Source organism: Anabrus simplex, chromosome 1 (assembly GCF_040414725.1).
Source record: "Anabrus simplex isolate iqAnaSimp1 chromosome 1, ASM4041472v1, whole genome shotgun sequence".
NCBI classification, from domain to species: domain Eukaryota; kingdom Metazoa; phylum Arthropoda; class Insecta; order Orthoptera; family Tettigoniidae; genus Anabrus; species Anabrus simplex.
Genome location: NC_090265.1, coordinates 1,546,979,127 through 1,546,996,171, shown reverse-complemented (window position 1 = coordinate 1,546,996,171; position 17,045 = coordinate 1,546,979,127). Strand labels below are relative to the sequence as shown.

The 17,045-nt window shown below is 39.6% G+C and overlaps 1 protein-coding gene across 1 annotated transcript in view; it reads left to right on the top strand.

Annotated features, from left to right (window-relative positions):
* Positions 1 to 9,007, top strand: part of shi (dynamin-1 shibire) — a 726,486-nt gene extending 717,479 nt beyond the window's left edge. The window contains exon 18 of the mRNA XM_068225570.1: positions 8,902 to 9,007. The gene's annotated coding sequence lies outside the window, so the exon portion shown is untranslated. The remainder of the gene's footprint in view (positions 1 to 8,901) is intronic.
* Positions 9,008 to 17,045: the final 8,038 nt, after the last annotated feature.

Below are 17,045 nucleotides of genomic sequence, written 5' to 3'. Positions count from 1 at the left end.
AAGCTGCGGCTGCTGCTGCTAATAATTTTGATGTGGACTGTACGTGTGCTGTGCACTACGTACTCTGCGAAAGTAGCTGATGCATCACATTCCAACGGCAGCTCGCCGGCCTGATGTAGCTTGTGTGTGTAGGCTTGCTTCAAACTTCATCTACAAACGCTTGAACTACACTAGGAAACAGCTAGCTGCTGCTCTCCTACTCCTAGTCCTGTTTTACAGCCGGATGCCCTTCCAGACATGAGATTTTAAGTCGCAAGAACCTGTTTCAATGCCGGATGCCCCTTCCTAACGCAAGAATCTGTTTTTACAGCCGGATACTCTTTTATGATTTTAAATCATAGTATCTAGTGCTTTACATCACGAACTACTGTTTTACGGCTAGATGCCCTTCCCGACGCTGAAAGACTAGGATTTAGCCAGTTACCCTTCCTGATGTAACAAGACTAGAATTTATTTTTTTCGCTAATTTACAAAAGCATGTTAGGTGCAAGTTATGCTAAGCAAACAATCAATATCTTATGCAAGCTGTTCAGAACTGTAGTCTTGTTATTTTTTCTCTTAGAACGAAGATGTACCCCCAGATATATTCTAAACACATCAATCGATGTTCTGATCATATGTTGTATCGAGTACAGTGTTCGATTATATTCTTAATAACTTCTCTTGTAATATAATCTTCAAGTATTCGATAAAGCTATGCCTTGATAGAGCAGTGAAAAGGAGGTTATAACAATCGCTATCTTACTCAAGCTGTTCAGAACTGTAGTCTTTTTATTTTTTATTTTTCTCTTAGAACGAAGGTATTCCTTGACATGTCCTTTTAAATTGTCCGCTACTACGATAAAGAGCGCAGCACGGTGCTCTCTTGATTAAAGATGTTTGCTAAGCATATTACCTAGCGCCACATGTCAAAGAATAAAGATGGCAGCACGATGCTCTCTTGATTAAAGCTGGCAGCTTATCAAATTGTCCGCCACCACATTTCAACTAAAGAGTGCGGCACGGTGCTCTGTAGATTAAAGATGGCGAATGTGAAATTTGCCGCCACCACATTTCAACTAAAGAGTGCGGCAGGGCGCTCTCTTGATTAAAGATGGCGGATGACAGCTGACGAAATTGCGCGCAAGAGTGTAGCACGGTGCTTTGTGGATTAAAGATGGCGGATGACAGCTAACGAAGTTGCTCGCAAGAGGGCAGCACGGTGCTCTGTCGATTAAAGATGGCGGATGACAGCTGACAGAACTTTTCAAATTGCCCGCTACTACACGCCATAATGAGGGCAGCACGGTGTTCTGTGGTTTAAAGATGGCGGATGACAGCTGACGAAATTGCCCGCATGATAGCAGCACGATGCTCTGTTGATTAAAGATGGCGGATGACAGCTGTGACGTGGAAATTGGCCACTACTACGATAAAGAGGGCAGCACGGTGCTCTGTAGATTAAAGATGGCGGATGACAGCTGACGAAATTGCCTGCAAGAGGGCAGCACGTTGCTCTGTTGATTAAAGATGGCGGATGACAGCTGTCAAAAGAGCACGTGGATTTGTTTACCGATTCAAATCTCGCGCTAGTAAGGTTAAGTGGGCAGCACTGAGTTTTAGGCTCGTCAAGATGGCAGCACTGAGATTTGCGATACATTGTTGTCTGTCAAAAAATCACGTGGCTGTCAAAAAGCACGTGGTTTTGTTTACCGATTCAAATCTCGCGCTAGTTAGGTTAAGTTGGTACCACTAAGGTTTAGGCCCGTCAATATGGCAGTACTGAGGTTAGCGATGCGTTGTTGTCTGTCAAAAAAGCACGTAGCTGTCAAAAAATGCACGTGGCTTTGTTTACCAATTCAAATTTCGCGCTAGTAAGGTTAAGTTTGCAGCACTGGAAGAGGCCCCTGGCTGCGGTGGAGGAGGCCCCTGGGAAGGCCCCCCGGGAGGAGGAGGAGGAGCGGGCCTCTGGGAGCCGGAGGAGGAGGAGGCCGCAGAACTCTCCAATTATACTACTAGGATAGTACTTGTGTCCGCCTATAAATGGGCCAACTTTGCCCGGTGAAATCAGTCTTTCTTCGTCTGTGCTTTGCGGTGGAGGGAGCTCCAATTTTAGTACGTGTTCCTTGCACGAACTTCATTATATTTTCCGCCAGTTTGGAAAAATCCATCACGCATGAGGACTGGGTGAGTTGATGAACTAATTTCCCACTTTCACGCAGGAACTGTAACATTCCTGTCACCCTTCAGGCTTTATCAATAACTTTCGATCTTACTGCCTTTTGGCGACTTGTGTTCATCTTTTAATAGTGATAACTTAGATTTTCGATTCTTCTTTAATGTTAAATTTGTCATGTTGGACTGTACGTCAAGATGTGGTTAAGAACTTTAACACTATTTAAGTTCACCTAAAACAACTTAGTATGACATGTTCATGTGCTTCCATTTAACTTTATAGCCTATAATTACATTCATGCAGGATTCGATCTCCTTTCTCTCTCTGTCCCCGCACCTCCTTGTCCCGTTCCTTTCTTTGTGACAATTCTCTCTTTTAATTGTACATGCTCGCTGGTGAAATGCTCTTTAAACACCCTGGAGGTGTGATCTTACTGTGGCCTTTGATCTTAAATCTTGAATATAAAATTTTAAAACTCTAATTCATCGGGCGAGTTGGCCATGCGGTCAGCGGCATGCAGCAGTGAGCTCGCATCCGGGCAGCACTGAAGATGATTTTCCGTGGTTTCCTATTTTCACAACAGGCAAATGCTGGGGCTGTGCCATAATTAAGACCACGGCCACTTCCTTCCCATTCCTAGGCCTTTCCTCTCCTATCATCGCCATAAGACCTATCTATGTCGGTGTGACGTAAAGCAAAAAACAACCTCTAATTCTTTTGAAATTAGTTATTGTATCAACAAATAAAATGCATTCCTTATTTTTGGTGCTATATTGTTAGAATCTAATTCTTCAGAATCTAGTCATTGTATTCTAAAGCTTCGTTGTGATGTGTTCTATCTAGGTGTTAAATGGATAGAATTTGTACTTTTGAAACTGGTCATTTTTTCAAACATTTTGATTGTAGCTGTTTTCTCTTGTTATCTCTCATTATGAAAACAAAATATATTTGTTAGAATATGTTTGTTGAAAATTGACTGTTCCTCTTCAATATTTTTGATATCCCTTTTTATTAATCTTTTTGTACCTACCACAGATTTCTCTCCTTTCTCCCAGTACTGCTTCCTTGCTCTGCTATTGCTACAAAGTTTGTGTTTGTGATTTCCAATAAGGAGGTTGAACCTCCTTGTTATAAAATGGGGTTTACTGACTTCATCAACGCAGGTGCTATGGTTTGTTGGTTCATGCCAATATAACATACTAGCTCCTATCAAAATACTTCAAGTTAGGTGTCAAGCGTCATTGACTAATCACGTCACCTTTTGTGCCAATACTGTACTGTTCTGGTACATGTATTACAATAATCAAATTAATGTTACTAATATGCAACAAGCCTAAATTGGGAGAGACCCAGAGAAATAACCATAGGCTCTGCATACCTCCCATATGACTCAACTAATCTGCCCCCATTAGAAGAAGTTGAGAACCTAATTTGCAACGCAAAGAGGAAAGGCGAACGCCTAGTCCTTGGAGCTGATGCAAATTCACACCGCACGGAATGGGGCAGTATGAACTGCAATTCAAGAGGTGAGTCTTAACTAGAGTTTATTATTGGAGCTGGGTTGACGATATTAAACCTAGGAAACAATTCTTACATTTATAAATAAAAATCTTAGGGACGTAATGGTCATTATACAAAGCACTACGCATATGGCAAACTAAGGTGCTGGAGGAACCATCATCGGCAGTCCACCAGCACATCCAATTTGCAATATATGTGAGATTATGTGGGATTGAGATGTACAGAGACCCAAAAAGAACTAACTGGGATAGGTACTGGGATAGATACTGAGAAGTTCTAGGGAAGGCTGTACAAAATATTCCAACTAACATGATAGGACAGAAAGAACTGGATGAGGCAGTGGAACTATTAGAAGAGGCTATTATAAACTCATTCCATGACAACTGTCCTCTCAAAAGAAAAAACACCAAGAAAGTAAGGTGGTGGAACAACAAACTAGCCAAAATGAAAAAAAGAGGTTGGGATGTTATATAGAATATCATCTAGAAATGGTATGTGGGACATATATCATAAGAAACTCACTAAGTATAACCTAGAAATACGGAAAGCAAAGAGAAAATCTTGGAGACTGTTCTGTGAGAAAGTGGAATCACACACTGAAACAGCAAAGCTCCAGAAGATTCTGAAAGCAACCCATATAAATCAAGTGAGGACACTGGAGAAACCAGATGGGTCATTGACTCAGGCGGGGAGGGACATGCTGGAGATACTGATGGCATGTCACTTTCCTGAGGCTGAAGAAATGACAGAAGAAGAAACGGTTGGAATAGAGACCGGGGCTCGAAGAGCAGACTAGAAATGTGCCAACAGAATAATAAAACATAACCATGTAAAATGGACAATCGACACGTTTCATCCTATAAAGACTCCGGGGCCAGTTGAGATACTTCCGATACTCCTACAAGTAGGATGGGAGATACTCGTCAATGCCCTGACGGACCTTTTCAGAGCTAGCCTAGCTTTAGGGTACGTACCGAAATCATGGTCTGAAGCTAAAACAGTATTCGTACCTAAGCATGGAAGGGCAAATTATGCCCAAGCCATGCATACAGACTATTATGTTTAACCTCCTTCATGCTGAAAGCAATGGGGAAAATTCTGGATAAATATATCAGAAGAACGGTGCAACTGAACTCAACATTACATGAAAATCAGTTTGCATATAGACCTGGCAGATCCACTGAAGTAGCACTCCACCAGTTGGTTTGTAAACTAGAGGAAAGCCTAGAATATAAGGAAATTGCACTGGTGGCACTTCTAGATATAGAAGGAGCCTTTAGCAGTACAACCAATGACTCTATGATCAAAGAATTGGAAAAAAGCAAGGTGAGTAAAACCTTCGTCAAATGGATTAAATCCATGTTAGACGGAAGGAAGATAAAAGCAACCCTATTTGAAGAAGCGCTGATGGTTAGGGCCACCCGAAGCTGTGCTCAGGGAGGAATTTTCCCTCTGCTGTGGAACTTCGTGGTGAACAAAATCATAGCTATGCTCAACGAACAGGTTTTTTATACACAATGATACGCAGATGACCTAGTGATTGTGGTGCGAGGTAAGGTGATGAGTGTTTTCCAGGACCTCATGCAAAGATCATTTAACCTCGTGGAGAACTGGTGTCAGGAAGAACAACTATCAGTCAACCCGAACATGATAACTCTGGTCCCTTTTACAAGAAGGAAAAAAATAGAGGAAAAGAGATCACTGAAGCTATTTGGGCAAGATATATATAAATGGAATAACAGGCACTGCATCTAGGCGTAGTGTTAGATAAAGATCTAATCTGGAATCCACATATAGAAAGAAACATAACCCGGGCCAAGAACTTGCTGTATGCGTGTAAAAGGCCCGTCGGGAAGACATGGGGCCTAAGACCATCAGAGGTAATGTGGATATACACAATGGTCATTAGGCCGTTGATGGCCTATGCTGCAATCATCTGGTGGCAGAAAGTAAGTCAAGGAAAAGTCAGCAGTAGACTGGATAGCTTACAGAGAATGGCATGGATAGTCATAACTGGGGCTATGAGAACTATGCCGACAGAAGCCTTGAATACTTTACTAGACCTCCCATCACTATGCACAGGCTAGAATGAGTTCATATAGATTGGCGCAATCAGAGTGCTGGAATGCACAAAGACCCAATCTAGGACACTAAAATTAACAGAGTAATAATAGAGGAAGTTCTACACATGCCTTCTGATCATATGATACCAAGGTACAGCTTTGAAAAACCGCTTGAGACCCAGATAATTAAAAAAAGAAGACTGGGATATCAACAAATGGAATACTGGTGGTGGACTGATGGCTCTAAGACTGGATGGCACAGAAGGAGGGTTCCTCCATCGAGGGGAAATTTGCCTTCTACTACTCAACTTTCTGATAATGGTGTTAATATCTTTGATTCTTTGTATAATAATTCTCTTCTCCAGTCACCTTCTCAATTACCTTTTCAGGCTTCGATTACGGACTCTTTCTTTTCTATATCCCGTACTTCATATCTTGTTGTTACCAATAATAACGTCCCATCAGTTGCTCTCTTGGATCAACAGGGGAGGACCAGAGAGATCAATCCAGATGAGCCTATACAAACACACTCACTATGATAACTATCACAACATGTCTTGGAGAAAATCTGCAAATGAACTATAGGAATAAGAACATTTTCATTTTTACGGACATCCAAGCGGCCGTTAAGGCACTAGAAGCAGAAGGGGCAGAAACATATTTTGTAGGTCCAGAACCTGTATGCGGGATTTCCCATGGAAAAGCCCGACACTGCATAGGAAAATGGGTACAAAGGAAACAAATGGAGAACTGGAAAAATACTCCAGGATGCAGGCTTGAAAAGGAACTGATAAAAGGACCAAACAAGAAGCATACTAAAGAACTGTTGAAACTCATCAGAGAAAATATAAGATGGGTAGTAGTACTGTTGACAGGACACTGCCATCTGAAAAAACACCTACCTAGAATTGGAGAAATAAGAGACAATATATGTAGGAAATGCAATGAAGCAAAGGAATCAGCTGAACACATACGTTTCGAATGTGAGGCGCTGGGTAGAATCAGACTCTCCACTCTAGGACTACCAGGTAAAGAGAGAGAAAAAATCCAAGAAGACCCAATAAGAACAACCTGCAGCTTTGTGAAGTGAGCAGGTATATCTAGGTGGGAATAAAGGATAAACATAGTAGCAAAAGATCTTAGAGGTTGGCGCTAATTAGGAACTAATATTTAGAGGCCCCATCAAGAAAAGAAGAAGAAGAAGAAGATGCAACAAGTCTGATGACCATATATTAACTACCATCAAGTCAATTATTCTCTGGATGCTGAGGTAGGAGGCCTGCATGCGGATCTTGCCTTTGATATCAATCCATTGTTTGTCAAAAGTGACTAAGTGAATATTGGTCTGGTCACACTGCGGGGCACCAGTCTTTTGTTACACTGTAAGATTAATTAAAGAGACCAGAAATCTCGTACTGACTTGGAAAGGAACTTGATTTTGCTGAAGACATAAATGGAGCATCATTTTTTTGTCGTTAGCAGTGATCGTCACCAGGTAGTCCAGCTCCATGGTTAAATTGTTAGTGTGCTGGCCTTTGGTCACAGGGGTCACGGGTTCGATTCCTGGCAGGGTCGGGAATTTCAACCATAATTGGTTAATTCCCCTGGCACGGGAACTGGGTGTATGTGTCGTCTTCATCATCATTTCATCCTCATCACGACGCGCTAAATCAAAAGACCCGCACCAGGTCTCTCCGGAGGCCACACGCCATTAAATATTATCACCAGGTTGATTGGATCTACTTCCATCTCCTTCTCCTTCCATCTCCTGGGTAGTTCAGACCCCAGAGCCTGTAACCCTATGACAAACCAACTGAATGTGGCTAATTTTGCTGCACTTAAAACATTTAGCCTTGAGAAATTTACACTTCTCTTGGTCATGGTATGTATAACAACCCGCACGTGATTTGGCCCGAGTTGATCTGTATCCATGGCAAGGGAGCGGGTGCTTTCTTCGGGTGGGCTGTCCACTGACTGCGGTACTCTTTAGAGGTATGGGGTTCGGTGTTGTTGTTATCCCTGTTTGTCACTGGTACTGTGTCAACACCTTCCATGATCTCTGCGGTCATCTTCTTTGTCATCTCATAAATATGCTGCACCTCATCCAAGCAGGGGTTGCTCCATTTGACTGCATCAAACTGAATTTTCTCTCCAGGGGTATGTATGACAATCATGTCGTGGATGATGGAGTTAGTTCTCTTTGCAACAGAGAAATTTATATAATTTAGCAATACCCCGCAACTCCGCTATCCAGTCCGAGTGTGTCTAACTGGCGTGCATCCGACATTGAAAAAATATATCTAGTGGCCACAACATGCATCTCTTTCGTAAAATGGGCGTGTATTCTGCAAAGGAGAACTCTGAAATGTCCTTTTCTGGACTTTTTCTTAACAAGTCACAGGTATCATTACCAACAGAGCTTACGTAAAGCACCTTATGCATGGCCTCTTGTTGTACCTCATGACAAATAAACTGCTGTTGGAGCCTGTCATAACTCCCCAAACAGTCCATTCTTCTTTATGGATATAAAAAAATGGGGGAAGGTGAGAATTGAATGTACCGTCTGGGGGGAATCAATTGCCCTAGTGTGTCCAGAAAGGAAGCATGCTGTTGTTGCATTTGTTGTTATTGTTAGAATTGCTGCTGCTCTTGTTGTTGTTGCAGCAATTGTATGATTGCGAGTAATTGATCAGAATTGGCCGTAGTATTTTGCCTTGTGGGCATTTATGTGTTGAATAGAGTCCAAATATCACAAAATACAACATGTTTATTGATTAATATGAAATGAAGACACATATACACTACAGGCTCTTCTTTGATACGAGAAATGAACTAAAACAATTAAATACAAGTGGCGAAATTAAGTTCTCTCTCTCTTTACACTTCACACAAAGCTTCTAAGTCAAATGAACTGCTTAAGTCCTATACACCATAAGTCTAGGGATATACAACTCCTAAAATGCCCCATTAGTCACAATATTTACAACCCGTTTGATGATACTCCTTCACAATTGCAATGTAGAAGATAGGCGGGGGGGGGGCGCATAAAGTCCAGGAGTGGAACTCCAAGCGATCACCACTCAGTCCACCTATCAGAGCCACATTTTCAAGTGATGATGAGCCATCATATTCAGGTTATGGTTTGCTGGTGTTGTTGGACAGGGCAACGTGCCTGTCTGGTTCACCTCGGTGAGGCGTTCTGCCAGTCCCTGCAGCGTGGCTCCATCTATATGCTGGACGAGACATGATTTGGCAGCCAGTTCTTCACACATCACCACCTGTCTGGCTCAGACGTCACATGAAGCTCACAGCCAATGATGTTTGCACAGGAACCACCACAAAAAAACAAACAAATTTTTCCTTATAGGGTTTCCAGATGAACTATTTTAAATGACCTTCCATTTGTAGTGTGTTTGTCTTTTCAACTCTTGAACAACCCACAAACAGTTGACCATTGGAGAAGCACAGTTTCCAAAGATCCAGTCCTACAACTTTAAGCGATTGTCCTTATTGATGCACATAGTGAAACTCAAATGAACGGGGAACTGCAGACGTCTAAATTGAAACAGTATATCCGAAGGGATAATTTGAACTCTAGGAATGGATACTACTTTTCCTGCAGCATGTCCAGTCATGATGGTGGATTCAATAGTATTTGGTATTAGTTTCTTGACTGAGAGTTGTGTTCCATTGCACAGGGAAGGAGGATTCAAATTTCTGAGAAGGATAATTGGTGCCACAATCATCTGCTCCTAGATGTTCAAGGGTTCTCCAGGTGACTCCAAGTTGTTCAAAAACTCTGTTGTGTAGATAACAGCCTCATCTGTATTAAATGTTGCATCGATAGACTTGTAAATTTGTCGACCACCGGGCAATTCCTGTAAAAGTTGCTTGTCAATGACACTGCCATCTTAATTTTGGAACAAGGAGTGCTCTTTGACTCAGCCATGCATGATTGGTGAAGTACTGTGCCACATATATTAAAAATTTCAGATCTCTGTGTGCCGTACATTTGGATGGATATCACACACATAGAGACAAACTCTTCTGGATATCACGTACTGAATATAGCTCCTCATGTCGGGGACCGAAATTGGCTTCCTATGCCATGGACTTAAAATGACACCTTGTTTCTGTTCCTTGTTTATTATCTAATCTTATGTAAAATATGTTTCCTGTACATAAAATAATAAAGGGTAAGATTTAGTGAGTTGAAAGTAAATATAATTGACTTTTTATTGCTGGTATAACAAAAGCCTAGTATTCCCTAAAATTTTAAACGAATGCAAATAAATAAATAAATAAATAAATAAATAAATAAATAAATAAATAAATAAATAAATAAATAAATAAATAAATAAATAAATAAATAAATAAATAAATAAATAAATAAATAAATAAATAAATAAATATGAATGTAAATAATTAATGAAAGCAGGTGTTTATGTACCTGTATAAAGAATCATCTAAGAATATGATTATGATAAAATTTATAGATATCTGCGTGCCTTAGATTTGGCTTGGCATTGTACACATGCATGCAGACAAACACATCTGGATATCATGAACTGAATATGGCTTTTCATGTCAGGGACCGAAAATGGCTTCCTACGCCATGGACTTAAAATGGCTCCTTGACTTGCATTTTCTGTCTTATGTTCATTACCTAGTGACAGTGTATCTATACATCTTATCCTAGTGACAACACCTTAGATTGTCATATCCCCCAGTACATGTTTTCCGCCAGTGTTTTGTTCATAACTCCCCAAAAAGAAAAATCTGCCTTCGAGGTGTATTTGGACTCCATTCCATCTACCTACGTTAAAAAATCAGATCTGTGCCTGCCGTAGGTTTGGCTGGGCATCGCATACTCATACACAGGCACACAATAGTTCCTTTTATTATTGTAGATATCGCATAATGCCGAATACCACCTGCCACCGAATAAGACCCACACCCCAAAATTTGAGACGGCAAAATACGGAAAAAATAAAATAACATGCATACTGCGCCAAGTTTTGAGTCCCGCGGCGTCTTTCTTCTTTTCTTGTCCCACGTATGGGAGTCATTCTTTCTTCCACTTAACTACACGCCGGCGTTCAAGAAAATCTCCAGCTAGCTATGCTATACAACTCAGGGATTATCCTATATCAAACTAAATTATTGTTTTTTTACGCGAATCCGACTGAGATACGCGCCTCTAATATATTCATCATATCTGCATGACTAACAGGTCAATAAATCAAAATGCGACCAATCCTAAATTCCAATATGAAATGACCTTAAATTAATCTTATAACCTATAAATAATAATAATAAGTTAAATTCTTAAATACTAATTTTATTCAAAATTATTTTTGTATGAAGGATAAGTTGACATTCAAATAATTCTTATGTACATGTAGGTATCTCATTCAAAATAAAAATAAATTTGATTGCCTTGAAGTTATCACGCTAATTATTAGTTTCCATTTCACATTATCAATATTTTTCACAACATCCACGGTCTCATCTACTCCCATAAACAATTTTCTTCCTCAATTTCTCTGCGGAATTGTATTATTTCAGGAAGTTCTCCTGGCCTGACGTGGATTACCTTCTACATCTCCTCAGTCTCATATAAAAGACAATTAAAATGTTCAGTCCACTAAACTAACATAAATAATTCCATCATTCCATCTGGCTAACTCAAAATTAACGAACTGTTATATTAAGAATAAACTAAAATGAAATTATCTGGGAATATAAATATCAAATTCTCCTTAAATATGAAATCCTAACTTGTTGTTAAGTTCTATCAGGATATTAAATGATTACATAATATTATGCTTTACATATGCACATAATTATTGAAAGTTTTGTTCAATCATGCATTTAAAGAATGCTTCTTTTTGGTGTCTCATCCTAACGTTATTTCATGTTTATGACTCTATCATTAATAACGTAGACGGAGTAAGCAATGTTTCACATGTGTAGCTTTCAATTGCTACCTAAGCTGATATACCAATGATCATAAAAAATATATATGTTTGATCATACTTAGTGATATTCAAAATATTCCCAAAGAAATATGTAAGAATTCTTCAATAAAATCTCAACAAGTTTATGTCTAGGTTAAATTAAGGTCGTAATGCTTTATAAATCCAATCAACTGAGTGGTAATGGTCAAGGACCGCCGTAGATGAAACTTCCACACTCGCAAATAGCAATAACATAACAGTATGAAGACACTACCGTCAATGATTTGCTGTTCCTACTTAAGTCGTTTTAAATATTGAGTAACATGTAAAATTTTCTTAAAAAATGCCGTCATTATACTCTACTATAGGTTATCTAGGGTTATTTTTGAAGATCGTATTTTATTATTAATCTGCAAGTTCACTAACCAAATGTCAATAACTCATATAATAAGACAAGCCATATTACATGTCGCTATAAGCGTCAAATATATCCTGATCCATAACTGCTTGAAATAAACTGACATCAATTAGCCTTACTCTGAACTCCTTCCTAATTCGTCGTCGTATTAGTCATAATTCCACGCCTAATATCTCAATGCATATATCATTTATAACATTCATAAATCTTACCTCAATATTTCCGACGTATATGGCTTCACCGCAAATATAAACATCATTAACTCTGTTCAAAGTACCGCTCAATTCAATAGATTAAATATCTCATCACAATTTATATTATATGGATCAACAACTATCATTTATATCGACGCACACTTCTCTTATCAAAGTATGAACATATTAAGCCTGTATCTATTTACATTTGGCGAAAAGTTGACGTCGTATCCGCTCGATAACCTACAATTCAATGTGCTACATATTCTCATTTCAAATATCTAAGATCACATTATGTACGGCAATATTCTTTGAAAGAAAGCTGAACATTGCTAGCAAAGCACATCATTTGCGAGTGTTATCTTTCCTACACATGGGAGTGTTTATAAGTTTTGGAAGATTACCTAAATCCAACAGTTAAACGTCACTATTGGTTCATTCGCGCTGAAACTCGATATTAAGATCACCTCTCGAAGACATATGGACCTAGCTCTTGTACAAGCACCATTGACAACTTGATATCAAATAAAATACATATAACTATAATTTAAGAAGAGAACTTTGTGAAACTTAACTTAATCCGTCTGCATTTCTGGACTGGGATGGCTGCTTCCTGGTTCTCCTAGGACGTTCATCTCCAGATTATCGCTGCATCATGACCGGGCTGCGGTCTCGATCCTCGGGTCCGTAGGAATGGTTGGTAGGTTACCGTCAGAGGTCAATCCCATTTTCAGTTTAGTCGGTCATCATGTAGCTCTCGAAGACATGCATAAAACACATATTTGAAAATATCATTAGTTTGACAATCTGCTACTTGTAGATCTTCCTTGAACTATACTTATATTGGGCAAAGTAGGTTATGACATGACAAACGTCAATATTGTAATTTGAATGACCTAAGAGGTATCTTATATGTTACCCTGTTTTGATTAGATACATTAATTGATCAATTTTCAACGTTCCAGTGATAAATCTTTGAGAGTCTATAGTTTACTCCGGATCTGCGCTCCACTATTTACTTCGTCTATTTTTTGATACTCTGCTTGGGATTTCTGTTACGACTACGAAAAATGTATCGTTATAACTTTATAATGCAATCTGGTTTCACAATAATTTAGGAAGTATCCTTTTTAAATCTTCTGTTCTTGTTGCTTATCAATCCAATCGTAAATCTTTTTCTGGTAACTTCATGCGATGTTCCCCTGTTCCCATTGTTGGTTCTTCCAATTAAAAGTCACTGCATTCACCTAAATCACGGCCATTTGGATTCCGTTGGTCTGCACATTCTTACTTCACGTTTACGGCCTGTTTGATTCTATATGTCTGTATATTATAATTCGTATTTTCTGCCGCATGATTTCCGACACTTTATCGCTATTCACGACAAAACGACGATTTTAACACCACGATTCGAAATTATCAGGGCAATGAAATGGTACAATACCTATTTAATTTTCTTCAAATATACCACAAATATAAAATTCAAACAGCTTACAATTAATAAAATCATCACAAAAATCACAAATAAAATTGTTCCATTACTCGGATCATTCACAGTCGTCATCTGAAGTTTCACCATAGGATCTTTCATCGCCGGCATCTTTTAACAAATAGTCATCTCACTACCGTCCACTGGATTTGAAATTCCACATTTCTTAAAGCTTTTGGACACTAGATCGTTGGAAATGCGCGCCCATGAGCATTAGTCCCACTTCAGGCCTCTTCACTCGTCCGTTTGGTGTTAACACGTGATCACCTTCAGACATCCATTCGGTGTACAACTGTTTCATTGCAGTTTTGAAAGACCGGTTCACGCACACATCCAACGGCTGTAGAATAGAAGTGAGTCCTCCGAGAATTATCGTAAGATTGGTTTTTCCTTCCTCGGGTGACTAAAAGGGCGATCAAGGGATGATCAAATTAGAACCATGAAACTACTTGTGATCACTACTACCATGCGGGGAACACCATGGGTCGCTTTTACTTGCGCGTAGTAGCACTACGTTGGGTACCAAATAGGTTTGTGATTAGTAGCAAACGAGAGCGCAGCAACTTGTACAGTACCTGTGATTAGTAACACTACATGAGCGACACTGTGGGATGAGGGAACGCATGGTTCTGGCTTGCCTATGATTAGTACCCACTATATGAGGAATACCACGGGATAGTATGAGTCCCTGGGGTTAGTACCCTCATGTGACGAACACCATAGGATTGCGTTGCCTGTAAATGGTGCCGCAATGTGTGAAACAGCGTAGATCTGTAATACATGTGCGAATTTAATTACCTGTGTGTAGTACCATAATGTGTGAAATACCGCGAGTCTATGCTACTCTTGATTAGTACTGCAACATGACAAATACCATGGTTCTACTTCCTTAGTGATAAGTACCATTATGAGGGGCCGCTGACCTGGATTTTGGACCCCTTTCGACTGCAAGTATCATCGATTCAGTATTGTGCTATAGAAGCAGTCCCTTGTTCGGTAATATCATTGTTCTACGCCAGCTTCTGTGCATGTGAGGCACTGTGGGTCAGTTCCACTGATTGTTTTAAATTCATATCCATCCATTCATTCTTCATCCTCACGTTTTGAATTGTGGTCAGTGGATGTTTTTGGGCTTTTAATTTGTCATTTCATTTTGTCTCATTTCGTGCCATTAGGGGCCAATGACCTAGATGTTAGGCCCCTTTAAACAACAAGCATCATCATCATCATCATCATCATCATCGTCATTTTCCTTTTCTCATCATATCTTTTACGGGCGTCAGTTGCATGTCCTCAGTACCTGTCCAACATAAGCATGTTTTGTTTTTGTAACAAGGCTCCCGGGCGACATTGCCAAACAAACTTCACCCAGTCCTCGACTAATGTACTGTCCATCCAGCCAGACTCATGTTTTCTAGCAATAACACCGGTCGGCAAGTTTCCTTTCGGAAGATTTTTCCTTTTCAGAACCACATATGGAGGGAGTTCAGTTCCATCCGCTAGTATGCACAACGTTACTGTGCATCGTTGCTTTTTATTACCACCTGTTCTGATGGTTACACTTTTAGAACCCTTCGTATCCACTGTATTTTCCAGTGGCATTTCAAAATAGACAGGTGTCTGGTCAGCATTCCCAATTAGTGACAGCAAGTAAGTATTTTGCTTCCTCAAATGAATAATGTGATGCTAAAAGGCCGTTAATTTCTCTTCATATGCCCCAAGGAGACATGAAATAGACGTACATCTCTGAATGTACAAAACCTTTCCCGATAAGTTTTGATCCATCCGCGGCGTGCAGTAAAACTCTGTGTTTTGAGTTCTTTCGAGGTCTCTAGTGCTTTCAATTGACACATTTCACTAGAAACACCACATTCTAACTCACATTTTTCTGTCACAGATATGTGGAGTTGTTCTTCAATTTCCATTAAGATTGCACTCCGCCCACGGAACGCTCTGCGATCGTTCTTACTTTTTAGAAGCTTTCCTTCTTCCACCAATCATTAATACACGATTCATCAATATCGTACTTTCTGCCAACGGCACGATTTCCGTACATTTCAGCTTTGCTTACAACTTTAAGTTTCTCATGCACAGTAAATGACCGCAGACGCCGTTTGAATCAGTCACTTACTATCGAGACAGCACTTTCACAGGACAGATAAGGAACTGAAATGTGAGTGAGGTAAACTTCCGTAACCAAAAGTCTGGACTCTCACAAAGTACGATATCCCACGAGATCAGCTATTCGTGCACCCAGCATGCCAGCAACACTTGTAAAACAAATGACGATCTAGCATCCGCAGCAGCGGCTTTCAAATTTATCACATATTTACCGATATTCTTTGATTGGCCGTATTTCATTACCTTACACTTCGCGTTTACATGCCACTGTAACCGTATTGAGAAAAAAATCAATCTTGTTTTCTAGAACGCAACTAAAACACAATAAGACCTGCATGTCTGTTTACATGTGGTATATTGAGTACGGTAACCGTATTCAAATCTATTTTAATACTCCATGTAAACGTAGTAAATATTTATGAGAATGAACGGCTTGAATAAGACCCGTACCGAAGATTTAGAACCAATATTTGGGGGGGGGGGAGGAAAGTGCGGGTGGTATTCGGGATTATACGGTAATTATTAGAAAAAGTATCCATTTGTCCACCTATTCAATAATTTTATACATTTAAGAATCTCTTTAAAACATTTTTCATGAATATTGGTACATGTTTCAATTATTTTTAGCCAACATCGGCCACTAAATCTTCACAATTGGTTAAGATATAACATTTGAAAAAACAGAATTCATACAAAACCTCTGTGTTGTACATGTTAAAATATTGTCCTACTTACAGAAGAACTGAACAAAAAATGTATATTTTTATATTTGCCAGTTTGGACTTATCTGATTAAAATACTGGTATGTGCATACTTCTACATTTAACTGTTTTCTGGGAAGAGCCAAGACAAATATTTCTACTCCAAGTTGATGATGTCACGTTGCCTGAGATGTGTCTCCACACAGCTACAACTTACTTCTGGAAAACAATGCTCTCTGTACACGTCTGAGTTACATTTATTCATGTCGTCACAAGATATTTGTTGATTGTAAGTTTCACACCCTAATCCGCACTGAATATATGCACACACACATTTGCTATGTCTACGCTCTCTTGAACAGATGTGCTTTTGCCCTCCTGGACAGATGTACTTTCATCGTTCATTTCAGGGCTACTACAGTT